The sequence below is a fragment of the Amblyomma americanum genome, chromosome 8, assembly GCF_052857255.1.
Source record: "Amblyomma americanum isolate KBUSLIRL-KWMA chromosome 8, ASM5285725v1, whole genome shotgun sequence".
NCBI lineage: Eukaryota > Metazoa > Arthropoda > Arachnida > Ixodida > Ixodidae > Amblyomma > Amblyomma americanum.
In genome coordinates this window covers 19421121-19437162 of record NC_135504.1, presented here as the reverse complement: position 1 = coordinate 19437162, position 16042 = coordinate 19421121, and the positions used below count along the sequence as shown (strand labels likewise).

General features: G+C 48.1%; 1 protein-coding gene across 2 annotated transcripts in view; it reads left to right on the top strand.

Annotated features, from left to right (window-relative positions):
- The window catches only part of Mrtf (Myocardin-related transcription factor), a 228713-nt gene that overhangs the window by 144190 nt on the left and 68481 nt on the right, over window positions 1–16042 (top strand). The window lies entirely within an intron of this gene.

Sequence of the window (16042 nt, the reverse complement as noted above, 5' to 3'; positions counted from 1 at the left end):
AAGGGAGTAAGTTGTACTCTAGCGCATACCCTTAGAGAAAAGGGAGTGCGCTATAGGACAGCTTGTACTCTCTTTTTACTCCTTTCTTGTTAGAGTGTAGGCGGTCTATATATATATCCCTTGAGCACCGTAGCGCAAACGCTGGTTTGCTGGAACCAAATCTATTGGCTTGGTCTCATGGTGTACACGTGACGCTGTGTCGTCCCAGATGCAAGATGGTGGGCGGTAGGGAAATATATTGCACGGCCAGAACTTGATCACGTGACATTGTTACGCCACCGTTTAAGCTCCAATTGGCCAGAGGGAAACCGGAAAACCGGTCGCCATTGGCCGGAAAGTGGTCTCACGTCCCATTATGACGTCACCCCAAAACTACCAACTACCTTTGCTAGCATTCCGCTTCTACCCGCAAACGTTTCGTGCGAGGGAATCGTTTAAACGCCGCGACCTTCGTTTTGTCAGGTAATTAATCCTGAGCCCGGGAAAACCGCTGCAGCTCCCTAAACTAAACTGCAAAGTTGCGTACTCTCGCAACAATGATGCACTTTCAGCAAAAACACGAGACAGACGCACCTCGAGCTTTTCTGAAGCGGCGTGTATCTGGAACAGGGATCTTTTCGTTTGTGTCTTTGTTTGTTCGTTCGTAATAACTCTCGCTGCAACTGAAAGACCGGTTTCTGCTTCCTGGTTTTCGCTACCCTTAATCTTCAACGACGAGAGAAGCGGTTGTCAGAGAGTCCGCCTGCTGCATGCTTCCCTGGCAGAAAAAAAAGAAATACAAATAAAACAGAAACGAGTCTACACAAACCAAGTTGACTTGGCCTGCTCCACAGCTAGAACCCCTTGTCTCGTGCTCTGCTCAAACCTGCCGCACTAAGCTATGCTTGTCGGACTTGCCCAACGCGACCGGTTCCTCCTAGCGGCCTGTGCCAGGTGCATGCCCAGCATTGTGGCTAAGCCCGGGTCTCTCCGTTTGTGACAGGCTACTAGGGTAGGAAGGGTAGGGCGCCCTGAGACCGGCCCCCGAGTGCTGTGCCAAGATGCTAAGTGCAAGCCCCAGGTATAAGAAGAAGCTCGGTGGCAACGAAAGTGTGATTGGCCAAGTCGGAAAAGTGACACACTGTTTCACAAGAGGTGCGGGTGGGTCGGGGAAGATCTCGGCAGTGAGTGGAAGCGGAAATTGAAATGTCAAGTGCTGGCCCCCTTACCATCCACTCCTCACACCCCTGTCTGCGTGACTCTCCCCCCACTCCTCACACCCCTGTCTCCGTGACTCTCCCCCTCCCCCCTCTTGTATCTGTCTGTGGCATTGAAGGCTGTCACAAGGAAGTGGGTATTGAGAAACGGGTCGAAACGAGTTGCTGACGCGTTCTTGGCTTCCTACGTTGCGGAAGAGTCGAGGGCAGGCATAACGCGAGCTTTATTCCAATCCAATTCTATTTCTACTTTTCCTTCGCCGCTTGAGTTGGAGCTGTTGCTACAGCTACTAGGAGGTCTGGTCTTGCATAGCGATAGCCTAGATAAATGCTCAAAATAAAGCCGACAACTTATGGCTGAGTTAGGTGTCCCCCCCTCCCCCCGCTGTGGGCTTGAACGAATGAAAAAGAGTGGACGAGAGGCATAGTTTCGTTTTATCCAGTCACGAAATGCGAAAAAAAAAATACAACAGTTTGAAACCAGGATAACAGCGTTACCTTAACCCGGTTAACATATACAGAGATCATGGTTAAGAAATAACGGAACTGTATGATTTATTATTTTACCAGAAAGCTGTGCTCTTATGCGACGTGAATAGCGAATAGATGAGTAGCTTAGGAAATTCTCTGAAGCAGACACGGGCAGCTGGAAATGATTGATAGATACCTTTGGCCAGCAGTGGACTAAATTGAGCTCTGTATTTAAATTCTTCATCGTCGTAATCATTTGTTATACCCTTTAAAGGCCCCGGGTGGGGTATTTTATATGGGGTGGAGGAGGAAGGTAACGCATAAAAAGAACACATAAATTGATGGCCAAAACAGAAGCATAAAAAAACTCAAGAGTCTCACGTACAAAATCGCGCTTCGAATGATACAGGCGCTGTAAGGAAAAGGAAGAGATATCAACCTTTTAGGACGTAAGATGACAAATCAGGCATTGTTTAAATCTAGCAGGATCACATTCGGTCACATGTCCAGGAAGCTGGTTCCACTCCTGAATTGTGGCTGGTAAAATATTTGTTAAAGGCGTTAGTAGATACAAGTAAGCGCCGGATTGTGCTCGTGGAGTTGTTTTTTTTTAATTCGAGATGTTTGCCATTGGGCACGAGAAAGGAAGAGAGAGTTAGAAGAAGGAATGTAAATAAGCCTGGTTTAAAAAGTGGCAAAAGTTCTCAAGAGTCCTCAAGAGAGCGATTATCAAGAGTCCACTTGCTATAGTCGTCTTCAAGGTCCCATCGCAGGCCGACCTTCCTTGGGAAGCGTCGTCTCACGGAGGCTGTAGCCGGGCAAGTCCACAGCAAGTGTTTTGAGCCACACAGTTCAGGCGCAGTACCACAATGGGGACACTTGTCAGTCACTTGTAAACGTTTGCCACGCCACCGATGACGCACAGAGGGAGTGACAGCCACTCCTGCACGAATACGGCACACAGATACCTCCTCCTCCCGAGTGAGACTACGGGGGAGAAGGTACGAACACGGAGGAATTAATGGGCGTGTTCACTGACGCAAAGCTTGTTTCTCGGAAACGTGGGGCAGGAACGGATTTGGGGAAGAGGGGAAGGTGGCGGGATGTCTGATGTGTCATTGTATCCGCATGGATATTATGCGGATCGTGAGCATGGCCGCGAATCCAGTGTATGCGCAAGGCACAGGGGTGTTTGTTGGAGAGTTGGTGAATCGATTGTGTAATTTGGAATGTCCTCCGGACAGCCTTAAGCTGCTTAAGGGCGGCAAGGGAGTCAGCGTAAATATGAACAATATCGAAAGTGGGTACGAGCCGAAGGGAAGCAATTGCATTGTGTATCGCTTGGAGCTACAAGGCAAGGGGGGTGCAAGTATCCGCGCTATATGCAGCGCGGGAGTTAAGATTAGGGTGGGAGGGACTGTAAAACAGCGGTAACTCCCAGCAGTGCTGTGTATGATGCATCGGTTTACATTATGAACCCCGGAGGTAGATGCGCGGCTGATATCGGCGGCGAAGCAAAGGAGCGATTGTCTGTGAGTCGACAGTATGACCATGGAGGAAGAGTCTGTAAACGATGAAGGCGAAGTGACATCTTGCGTGCTCAGTTTGTCTCACGCTGGTCGATGATTCCACTTAATACATTAAGTTGAGCGTACTCTTGCAGAATGGTTATGGGTGTAATACGAGGGGGATAAGTTATGGCGCGCATAGCCTCCCGATTGATTGCTTCAAGGAAGTCCCACTGCTATCGGGTGAGGCGATGAAATTGGGCCTGGTACACTATACGCGGCGGCTGCAGGATGGAGCACACAAGCTGACGGGCAGTATCAGAACACGCTCCGCCAGAACGCATGGCTATGCGTAGAATCAGACTGAGAGTAGCGCGAGCCGATTTACGGGTCGCGTTTAGCCACGGAGTTCCAGTCCCAGATGTAGTTGAACAGACGAGATGATGTGCGCACTGGTGGAACTAGTAGAGCATCACGGAGATTGGGGAAGTTGTGGGGAAGTTTGTGAAAAAGACAGGGGCGAGAAGCTTTGCGCACGAGGGCTAGTTGGCTGATACCGAGAGATGCCTTAATACTGCCGATGCTGTAGCGAAAGTCATAATTTGAATATTTATGCGATCGCATGTAACTGCAAGATTTGCACTCGCTTCTACCCCATGGTGCGACACCTACCGTAATAATCCAGTCCGTCCCTACTCGTCCTCAACTGTAGGCCAGAGGTGGGCAACTTCATGAGGTTTCGACCTCGTGAGCTTGCCCACCTCTGGTCTACCTCGTGAGGTCGACCTCAACATCACGTCGTGAGGTGAGGTTGAGGTGAGGTCGACGATGGCTCGAAATTTTGTGAGTGAGGCCAGGAAATCAGACCTCAACCTTACGCTTGAGTTTGAGGTTGAGTGAGGTCGTCATTCAGTGAGGTCGAAATTTTGAGGTTGAGACTGTTTGCAGTTGCCACGTCTTACTCCGACGAGTGCCGCTTCCGAAGCGGAGTTGAAGCGCATCACCGCAGTGTTCATGCAATGACGCTTGGTGTTCGGTTTCCCCTGTTTGGACAACCGGATGCAACAGTTCCTTCTTAGCTTCCGGTGCTGCGCCGTAATGTCCGTTCAGTCCTAGTCTACAGGAAGACGCACCCCTCTGGTCTTCCCGGAAGGAGTGTTACACAGCACGTCACTCTCCCTCCCACTTGCACCGCTGGCGCAGCACCCGGCTGCCTGCCGGTCGGCTTGAACTCCCGGGAGCGCGCAAAGCACGTAACTCACGTTGACCCGCGGTAGCTTTGTTTGATGCCGCAGACAAATAAGTTGAGACCAACAAGCACGCAATAAATTCGTCGCAGCGCGGATGGCCCCAAGCAAGACCGCTAATTCGTGTTCATGCTCGTTGCCGGCGCTGCCGGCATGGCTCTTGCCTTGCAGTCGAATAAATGGGATCCTGCTGTACATTACAAGCTGACTTAACAGAAGCTGGAGTAGTCGGCTCAGGCGAGAGAATGTGATTCAGGTGGTTGCTAACAAGGACACCTGCTGATTTGTTTAAAAAAGCAGGAATCCAGAAAAACCTGTATAACAGCTTCGAAGCTTTTGATCCGTGTCTTCCCCACTCGAATCTCGCACTAATTATGTATATTCCCGTTCCGTAATGGGAGCAGATGTAAATATAATTTCACTTTTATATCCTTTCGAATAACTTCTCTTTTCGCTGCGGGGAAATTTGAGCGGAGAGCCATGGTGCTCTTGACAAGGAGAGCGGTTCACGCTGCCCACTCTAGGCCAATTGTTTTGACCCGTGTGATTTTAATAGTTCGCACAGTGTTCGAAGACGTAATCTAGCCCTTTCTTTCAAAATGCCACTCGTTCACCGAGTAATCGGAGAATTCCCGGGATTTCGAAACAATTACCATCGCCACCTGGAGGGAAGTGGCGGAAACGAGGGAGGGTCATGACCTCCCAGGAACATCGACATCATCATCCTTAATTATTAGCTGCAGGTATTCCTATTTTCCCGCTCAATAATTGTCTTCGGTTTGTGGGTAATGTACAATATTTAATCAATATTCTGGCAACTTTTAATTTGGTCGCGGTATATGAGACTTCCCCCAGCTCATAAAGATACACTATTAGCATCATCATCATCGCCATCATCTCGAGACTCAAAACCATGTGTCGTTGCATGATCTTTGCAGTATGTCATACATGAGAACTGGCGCGTTTACCTGCTGGGCAATCCGAATGTCATTAATGTGGACCGGTTTGTGGGCACTCTTTCTAATGCGTGATGCGCGCATGTGTAGTAGTGTGGGATTCATATGGATCTTGAAATGGGGGTGGAAGTGGGGTGGATGGGGGCTTGGTTTAACGAGAAATTACATCGTTGTCACGTGAGTAGGTCTGATGCCATATTACAGCGTCGTCACTTGACTAGGTTTGCTGGCACATTAAAGCGCATTCACATGACCTGATATGACGTCACACTCGCATGATGACATAACTAATTATACTAATTGTCTTATTGTTACCCAAATATGTTAATTAGCATTAATTAGTTATATGACGTCATCATACTCGTCGCCTGACTCGTCGGCTCGTGACGTAGTATGGCGCCGTTTCCTGCGGACACTTTTTTTGCGGATATGACCTTGAAAGTGAACCATCTAATGCTTTCGCATTAATAAAAGAAGCCGCTCGCTTCTACACAGATATAAGTACAACGTGCCTCTGTTGGTGTTCTACAGTTGCAGCTTTTAAGTGTTTTCGAAGGCAACATACAGAGGACGGAAAAGAGCATTCTCGCTATGCCGGATAGAGCTAGAAAATCGAAATATACTGATATGCGTCTGCATAACCGTCGCATTGGAATGTACATCGACGACCAGTTTCCTTATATTCGGTAACTATTCTCAAGCCTGAAAAGAGTATCGTGAATACCTCCCCCTCCTCCCAATTTTTGGTAGATGGTGTAGAGAGGCTGTGTTTGTCGATTGCCGGTTCGTGCGTGAATGAGCGAGAGGCTTCCAATACGAACAAGCATACACGAAGCAGGTTTCCAAATATTGACACATATAAAGTACTCACCGGCCTACTGGTGGTAACCGCGTATGGGACACCCCTGCCCGCAGGCCATATACTCTCTGAGGGTTTATCCCATATTATAAGCTTCTGCTATTGCGTGCACATAAATAGTGTCTGTGCACACCTTATTAAATAATATCAACGTCATATGGGCTTTTCGGTCTCACGGGATTCTCAGAATTGTTTTTGACTGGAAAACTTCTTAATCGCGTTTTGTTTTGTTTTTCGTTTGTTTTCTGAGGTCAAGGAGCCGAGCTCAACCTCACAATTTGAGGTTGAGGTGAGGTTGAGTGAGGTCAGCAGTGGCCTCAGGAAACGTGAGGTGAGGGCGTCCAAGGAGACCTCACCGTCAACTGATGAGGTTGATGTTGAGTGAGGTCGGCAAAATGTTTTTGAGGTTGAGGTGAGGTCCAGATTTTTGAGGTCAAATGCCCACCTCTGCTTTAGACAGACCTCGTTAGATAACTTTCGCAAGGGCACCCCTTGGACGGCGTTACACATTCCAGGAGGAGCAGCAGGAGCAGGTGGCGCATAATTAGGCTGAGCTTCAGGCCTGAGGGAGCAGGCCACGAACCTTGGGCGTCGCAGTGTAGGCCAGACGGCCACCGCTCTCCGGTAAAGAGGGCCGCGCCGCCAGGCGTGCCGGCCATGTTCCGGAAATAATTTACGGTCGCGCGGCTGTTGGTTCGCCCGCCCAGGCTTGCTAGGCTCGCTGGCTGACTCGCTTAAGTCACCCCCCACCTCTGCAACCTCCCCCTTAACCTTCTTGCCACCTTGGCTTCTTTTATTTTTTCTCTTGAGTGCCTGTTCTTTTCTACTGGGGGAGGCACGTTGCATAGTCGACTCGCGAGGACACTCACCTTTGGGCGAGAACGTTCGGGGAGGAGCGAACTAAAAAAAGAGGAAAGTCGGGAAACTGGGGCGGCGCTCCTGTTCAGTAGCAGCACGCCGTTAAAGCGTTCCTGTCGCTATTACTCAGCTCTTTAGCACGTAGCACAGTCGCTTGCAGGCTCTTGCGTATACATCTCGCAGTAATGCAGAGCCACTACTCAGAGGGGCAGTCGCAACCAGTATGAGAAGGATTAAAGTTGTAGCACGCATTTATTTTTTACTGAATAATTATGTGTGACAAGCACAGTAATTTGTGTTTTCTAACTAGTTCTTCTTTTTGGCGTGTAATATTGAAAAGTCGTTCTCAAATACAAGGGAGAAATAACCGAAGATTTTTCGCAATTTTGTGCAAAATGTCCGTTCCCTTTCGTATTGCTCACGACTGTAGAGTCGGGCCGGAAGGGAACGCGAACACGCATATGACGTACTTTTCTACTTTCCAACGAGACATCTTCTTGCAACTGGTTTACGAATGTCATATATATACTTCGGTAGACCTTTTTACTCAGAAACATGATTCAGGTTGGTTCGATAGTATATACTACGGCTGAAAGTGCACGCTTTGCCAAAGGTATAGAGTCCAGGGCGCTTTGATTCTAAGCCGTGTAGTCTGGTTTTTGTAGCATCCGTGGAAGTCCAAACCTTTGTTGAGGGTAGTAGTAGTAAGTGTTTAATTAAAAATATAACAAACAGAAGTTAAAAGATTTTTGCTAGCCCCGGCATCTGCCATCGATACAGAAGCACCTGAGCTGGGGCAGCGGAAGTAAAGGATAGAAGGCAGTATGAAGAAGGGAAATGAAAGAGGTGAGGGGACAGCAAGAAAAGACATAGGGAGAGGGCATATATACGCTATTTAAAAAGAGTCAAAATAAAGTTGTCCAGGTCGTGCGCGTGTACAGAAAATGATAAAATGAAAACACACGCGCACAACACTTTGTAATTGTTGAGGGTTGAGGACTGGAGATCCTGTCACCCCCATGACATGATGCCAACGAGTCGCACAGCATGGCTGAGAAGTAAAACGTTTGGACTCGGTACTTTTGACAAGGACTGACATAGTGCTTACTGTGTTTCAACACCTAGCTTGAAGCGTATTTATGATTATCGGTTTTGAAGATAGGCCACTTGAGCCATTTTCACTACACGTGAAAGCCAGAAGTAACGAGCAGAACGCAGAATAGGAGATCCGCATAAAGTCGACGCATCAACTGATATGATTTTAATCGTTGCGAAAAAAAACCTTTTGCAGAGAAAAACGTGCTTGCGCACGTAATGTACTGTCGTGAGCAGTATGAAAGGAAACACCGTTTGCGCATTCATATATTGATTACTCCGTAAATATGCGTGACAGGCACAATTCTTTTCTGCTTTCCAACTAGTTTTTCTCTTGGCGTAAAATATCCAAAAACTCATTCTACAGTTTAGTGAATGCTTCATCATGAACTAATCACGCGCACAACCTGTACACATTTCTTACTGTGTAAATAGTTTGTCCATATTACTTCTCCCCATATCCTCTCTTCCTGTCCCCTCACCTCTTTCATTTCATTTCTCCATTCTGCCTGCTATCCTTTATTTCCGCTGCCCCAGCTCAGGTGCTTCAGTACCGATGGCAGATGCCGGGGCTAGCGAAAAGCTTTTTCTTTATTTTATTAATATTTTATTAAAACCACTATTACTACTTTAGTGGAGAAGTAACGCAGAAAATTCACAATTTCGTGCAAGAAGTTTGTTCTCTTTCATATTGCTCACGACTGTACAGTAGCGGCCGTAACATCGCTAAGCACGCTTCGGCGATGAAGCTAATTTCACGCCATGCCTCATGAAATTCAAGATATGCTTCGTACATATCTGAGTAAATGACGCTGCTGCACTCGCGCATAAATGCAAAAAAAAAATCATACTTCTGTGCGGAACTCGTGAAAAAAGTTCAAATACCGAAGCGTGCTCCATATTGTATTGGCCGCACCTGTGCGTGAAAAGTGCATGCACAAAACACATGATAGGCATACCACATCACCACAGGAGCCGCTGTATCAATAGTGTACGGGGTAACTAGAGAAGACCATTCCAGAAAACTGAAATTATACAAGGTGTTTCACCTAAGACTTCACACAGTTTTAAAAAGAAGTTTTTTGAGTTAGAAGAACGCTTTCTTCGGCATAGCTTTCTTCGGTCAGCGGTGTAGTACGTCAGAATACAGCGAAGGCGTGCTAGCCAGTGGGCGATTTAACTAATATCGAATAGTTAACTTTTTAATTATTCCTTTTAGGTTAATTGTTGAAAGCCGTGTAGCCCACCGTAATTAATATCCAGATCAGGTTTTATAATCTGAAAAACGCGGTTACCCTCGGCCTACGGTCAGACAAATTTTGGCAATTCCGACGAGTTACGTGCACTGGAGAGGTTGATTTGCCTCCAAGTTTCTCAGAAGCGCATGTATTTTGGCGCGATGTAGCTAAAATGTTAGGCGGTTAGACGCATCCGCTGTTCTGCACCTCCAGAGCGAGCGGAAGGCTTAGAAGGGGTAGAAGTGTCATTGAGTGTCCGACCATACTAAACCGAACTATATAAAACTATAAAAAAACTCAAACAAACCTTCATAAAGAAACCGTATATCCTGGAGATTTTTGACCCAGGTAGGACTATGCAGAGGTACACTCTTCCTAAGTCAGAATCAGCCGATCTCTTTTATACGTCTCACACCTGTACCATGAAGTGCAGATGTCCAGGGCGCATTCCTCTTTTACCTCAGCGGCGAGAGGGATATCGTCCCAGCTGCTGGTTCGTTTAAAGTTCAGTCGATGTCACACTTAACTTGAACACGTTCTGCCTGCATTTTCAGCTTTACTGCTAATAAGAATTGAACCTTCTCGTGCCAGTTCTTGACGCCTACCATATCTCAACTCCCAAAACTTTCGGAGGCTAGTCTTTGCGACATGAATGTTACTTATAAAATAGCTGAATGAACGCTGTGTCCGTCTCAATTAAAAGCCGCTGTAAATGCTGTCACAGCCCCTAAACACTACAGATTATCGATGTGCGCAAAACGTTAGGTAATCCACGTACACGAGCGAAACCTGTTGTTATTGTTGCGCCTGTCCTTTTGGTGCTCTCGTGTACGTGGATTGTCTAATGTTTTGCGCACATCGATCATCTCTAGTATTATCATGCACCAACTGTAGGCCCAGCAGAAGTGTTACTGAAGCCCCTAAACAGTCAACACTGAATTCCCTGCAATCCGGAATTCGAGCTCGAACTAAACGTTTTAACGCTTTCGTTTTAACGAATACGCCTTCGTTGCCTTGTCCCTTCCCTTACGGCGCGGTTCAGGTGTCCAACGATATATGAGACAGATACTGCGCCATTTCCTTCCCCCCCCCCCCAAAAAAAACCCAATTATTATTATTATTATTCTGACGTACTACGCCGCTGACATTCCTATGCCGAAGAAAGCGTTCTTTTAACTCAAAAAAACATCTTTTTAAAACTGTGTGAAGTCTTAGATGAAACACCTTGTACAACTTCAGTTTCCTGGAATAGTCTTGTCTAGTTTCCCCGTTCGAAACCGACCGCGGCTGCTGCGTTTTTATGGAGGCAGAACGCTAAGGCGCCCGTGTGCTGTGCGATGTCAGTGCACGTTAAAGATCCCCCAGGTGGTCGAAATTATTCTGGAGCCCTCCACTACGGCACCTCTTTTTTCCTTTCTTCTTTCCCTCCCTCCTTTATCCCTTCCCTTACGACGCTGTTCAGGTGTCCAACGATATATGAGACAGATACTGCGCCATTTCCTTTCCGCCAAAACCAATTATTATCATTGACTAAACGCCGCCCGCTGCTATTTCCTCGCCCTAACGAGAATGTCACAAAAGAATCTTCAAGCACTGCATCAGATCGCAGCGCCTACTCTCAAAGGGGCGTCCAACTGTGTCAGCTGCGCACGTGTCGCTCAGCTTCTGTCGCACAATAGAGTTAGAGAGAGAGAGAGAAGGAAGGAGGAAAAGACACAAAAAACGAAGGAACCGGGCGAATTTAACGTAGAACACGGCCTCGCGAAAGCACACAGACGGATGGCATTGTGCACCGCTTGGCAAGTATAAATAGCTTCCCTCAGTACCGCGCTAATGGACGATGTTTTCTGATGCGTCGGTGCTTTTAATTCCCCCGCCCAGAAAACCGGGAGCGTGTTTTTTTTTTCTTTTTGCTTTATTATCGTTGTCGTTTACCCCTTTCCAACGTCGTTCGCCCCGCGTTGTTTCCATGGCACTACTGCGCCTTCCTGAACTGATGGCGAGGCAGGTGTGTGCATGCTTATGTGTGCGTTTATGTGTGCATTCAATACGTGGAGTGCGATTAAGAGGAGAGTGAAGCTATTCCGAGTGCGTAGCTTCGCATAATTGAAAAACGAGGTCAGCTGCGCCATGTTAGTTTGCCTCAGAGAGGAAATTCGTTGTTTGCGATGCGTAGAAGATTCCGGGACACTCGAGGATTAGTGGGTTATTTTGGTTGGATTATTAGAAAGTTCTACCTTATTTCGATTGTGTAACAATGTTGCCACGTGCGATGCGGTACCCTTTTGGCATTTGTTAAGCCAGAGAGGAGCGCATTTTGTTTTGAAAATTGAAAATTGGTTTTTGGGGAACGAAAATGGCCCAGTATCTGTCTCACATAACGACTTTTCTTCCAGGCTTTTTTTTACACAAACACATTGCGGAAATTGAATGCGACACTTAAGAGCCGCCTTAAGCGTACGACGAGATAGCGTAAGGGGTTAATTCTTATATATGTAGGTCATTCTCTGCTTTGCATTCATAGATCCCACCCTGGGAGTCCTCATAAGCCTCCTGACGCATTGGTGCAGCGGTTAAGCGATGCGCCACTGCCCTGCGATGGCAGGTGCTCCCAGCGGTGGGCCTTGTGCTGCCCAGGTTGCTCTATCCGAGCGACCAATGATCAAGTTAACTGCCACCTGCCACGGTGGGCAGTGTGCTGCTCACTATACGGTGGGCAGGTTTGTGATGACGCTGCAAGGTCACGTGACCTAGGTGGCCCACTTGCCTCCTAGGTTGCTCTTTCTAGGTCCACCCGCCAGAGCCATACCCGTGATTTTTCGCTCACAACGCCGACACCCAATTTTCTGGTGAACGGGCCCTTTAGCACTATCGCGTTAGTACCGCTCGACTCTCAGTCTAGAGACCGCGAATGATACACTATTTGTATCCTCCGGAGATATGCCTCACGTGATATTAAATCTACTTATGCCGTCACAACTGACTAGCGAGCAGATAAAACCGAAACTACACGAAGAAAAAAAAATTACACCTGGTGATTCATGTTTACTAATGCCTTAAGCAGCATCCCTACGCAAAAACAGACTACGATATATTAGGTGTCTCCACCCCTTTAAAGGCCTGGGGCAACATAACTGCCTAGGCAACATAACTGTCTGGGTAAAATAACTGCATGGGCAACATAACAGCCTGGGCCACATAACTGCTATTTGGCGACATAACTGTCTGGGTAAAATAACTGCATGGGCGACATAACAGCCTGGGCCACATAACTGCTATTTGGCGACATAACTGTCTGGGTAAAATAACTGCATGGGCGACATAACAGCCTGGGCCACATAACTGCTATTTGGCGACATAACTCTCTGGGTAAATTAACTGCAAGGGCGACATAACAGCCTGGGCAACATAACTGCTCTTTGGCAACATAACTGTCTGGGTAAAATGACTGCATGGGCGACATAACAGCCTGGGCAACATAACTGCTATTTGACAACATAACTTCTGTGTGGCAACATAACTGCCTAGGCAACATAACTGCCTCACTGAAAGGTGATCACCAAAACGGTCTCTGCCGGTGCTTCGCAGACTATATCGAGCACGATTTGGTATTCGTTCCACTGCCCTCCTCCACTTCGCAACGAAATTTCCAGACGCACCACTCTTTCTAGATGTTTACAACTATCCGCGGTCCGTCTTTTCTTGCTTCCTCGTCCCCCCCCCCCCCCCCCCTTCGTACTCTCTTTTGCCTCCCAATGTGCCGCAAAATCAGCGCTGACGTGTGAGTGATGTCCGTGTCGGTATCCAGACGCAGCAAAATAGAAGGTCGAGCGCGATGGCGCCGCAGCAGGTTTTCTGCGCGCTGTGTTTCCCTCGAGTCGCGATATGCTGCCGTGTGCTGCGGGCTGTTTTCTCTTGAAGCGACAACAGTGGGACGAGGCTCGTAGGGGGTGCGGGGCGAGGGGGTGCGTCTTTATTCTCGTCTTGTGTCACCTCGCATCACGCTGTGTACCCCGCGCGGGTTCCAAGCTTAATCTTTGTCCTGCCTTGCGCGATGCCAGGTTATAAATCTGAGCATCCTCATCACACACAAAAAAAATGCCGCCGCCTGCGGGTTACGAGGAAGTACAGTGCAGAAGGTCGCTCAAATATTTTTCTTTTAATGCGAAAGCACTACTTCACGAGGTCAAGCCTAACCAACAGACTTATGGCTTCCATGACCTTGAGGGTGCAGAAGTGAAAAAAAATTCCACGGCCGCTATTAAGTCATCTTAGGGGCAGTAATGAGAACGTATTTCTCTTACTGCGCGTCATTCCTCCTCATGAGCGTCCAGCATCTCTGGACCACTGGACCAGCACTGTACATTGCGAGGAAAGGGGGGGGGGGGGGGGGGGGTTCGGTGGGTGCTGTTACGTTCTTCTGGTGATAACACCCTCCGTCGTGCGGAACGTATTGCTGATTTCTTGTTCAACATGACGCGTATGAAAAACGCTGATATCGCGGGCTATTTAAGCGCCACGGCAGAGCGCTACGTCGCTGTTTCCTGCCCGGCTGCCGAGATGGAACAAATGCATTCCTGACAACCTTCGGTGTAGCCGCTTCCTCGTCGAGTCGCCCAGAAACGTAACAGTGCAGCGTGATGGCCCTAGGACTGCTCTCTAAGCCTGGAAGACTTCCGTCCACAGCTTCTAGTGACGCCACTCATGGGCCGAGGAATGCTTTCGCATTAATAAATATTGCCGTCACTGGGTTTATAACCCGAGGTGGCGCGTACAGATCAGCTTCGCTGGCCACTGCACGAGAGCACTATGCTACCGCCGCACACTCTCGCGCTATGCTCGTAGTTTTCATCAACTTCCATCTGCGGCGCGAACAGATGAGATCAGCTTAGCCGGGGTCTGATATCCTCGCCAGATGTGCCGACGACCCAGCAAAGCAAAACTATGAGCCAACCATGCTAAACACGTTATTTCTCACGCCTACTCCATTTAACTGCTTTAAAACCATACCACTTTATTTTTTATTTCTCCTAGAATTCTAGTGTAGAACTTGGTATGAGGCGAAGTTTCAGTCTTCTTTGCGTCCGCGTCACAACTGCGCCGGAGGGCAAATTTATGCTGTAAAAAATAAAATGAGACTCCGCCGTGCACCGTGCGCTAGGCGTGGTGCGTGTAAAATATTTTGCATATACATCCGCTTGGCTTGGCTACTGTTCGGCATAAAACGTGGACTCCGTAGTAGCAAAAAGACTCTTCTCGAGGTAAACCTCGAAAAAAAAAATTCAGGGGAGCACTTAAGTCACCTTACGTGCACCAAGGCGAACGCCTTTGTGCCGTCCGGCTGAGCTCTCTAGCTCAACGCGATCGCCTCATGCTTCTCGAATTAGTTTCGGTTTCAAGTTACGACATACTACACCTTCGTTATATCTGATGCGTTCGCTATATCCGGTTTCAAGTTGAGACATATGTCTTCAGAACACACTCGTTTCTAGGTGGCAGAGTGTATGGACTGCTAATACATTTGGCTCTGCCCATGTGTGTTCGAATCCCATCCTCGTCGAATTTTTTTTCTTTCAATTTATTTGATTGACAAGTGGGGCGGACACTTCTTGTACACGTTTCTTGCAGACAGGCCTTGCGCACACTCATGAGCCGAGAATGACTAAGTACGCATACGAGACTACGAGCGAACTTCCAAGTGCCTTCACGTGCATACCTCTTTTCTAATCGGTACCAGATTTCCCCAGGCCTGGTGCTCAGCTTTTCTGGGGTGAAATGCTTGGGAAAATTGTCTTGGACCTAGCCGTTGTGTTGACGGGCCAGCGACTCGTTGCGCTGCCAAACAACCTCTAAATCCGCCTCGTGGGGTAAAAGCCCACTTGTGGCCTCCTTTTTTTGGGTGTGTCTCTTCAAGCCCACAATGACGGTATTTGAAGGCGCAGGTTCCTTTTCCAAGCCATGCAGCTCTAGGAAGCCGAGAACCAGGCTAGGACAGAGCTTGGAGTCATTTTAAAAAAATCGGTGGGTACCCGGCCGGCAGCGAAAGTTTTCGTTTGGATAACAAGCTCTTCGCTGCGGAGTCAAAAGTTTGGTTTAGTTTGGTTTAAAGGGGTTTAATGTACCAAAGCGAATTAGGCTATGAGGGTCACCGCAGTGAAGGGCTCCGGAAATTTCGACCGCCCGGTGTTCTTTAACTTGCAATGACATCGCACAGTACGCGAGCCTCTAGAATTTGAAAAATTGAAAATTGGTTTTTGGGGAAAGGAAATGGCGCAGGATCTGTCTCACATCTTGGTGGACACCTGAACCGCACCGTGAGGGAAGGGAGAAAGGAGGGATTGAAAGAAGAACTGAAGAAAAGGGGTGGGTCGTAGTGGAGGGCTCCGGAATAATTTCGACTACCACCTGAGCATCTTTAACGTGCACTGACATCGCACAGCAGACGGGCGGCTTAGCGTTTCGCCTCCATCGAAACGCTGCCGCCGTGGTTGGGTTCGAACCCGGGTACTCCGGATCAGTAGCCGAGCGCTCTAGCCACTGAGCCATCGCGGCGGGTCTCTAAAATTTTGCCTCCATCAAAATTCGACCGCCGCGGCCAGGATCGAACCCGCGTC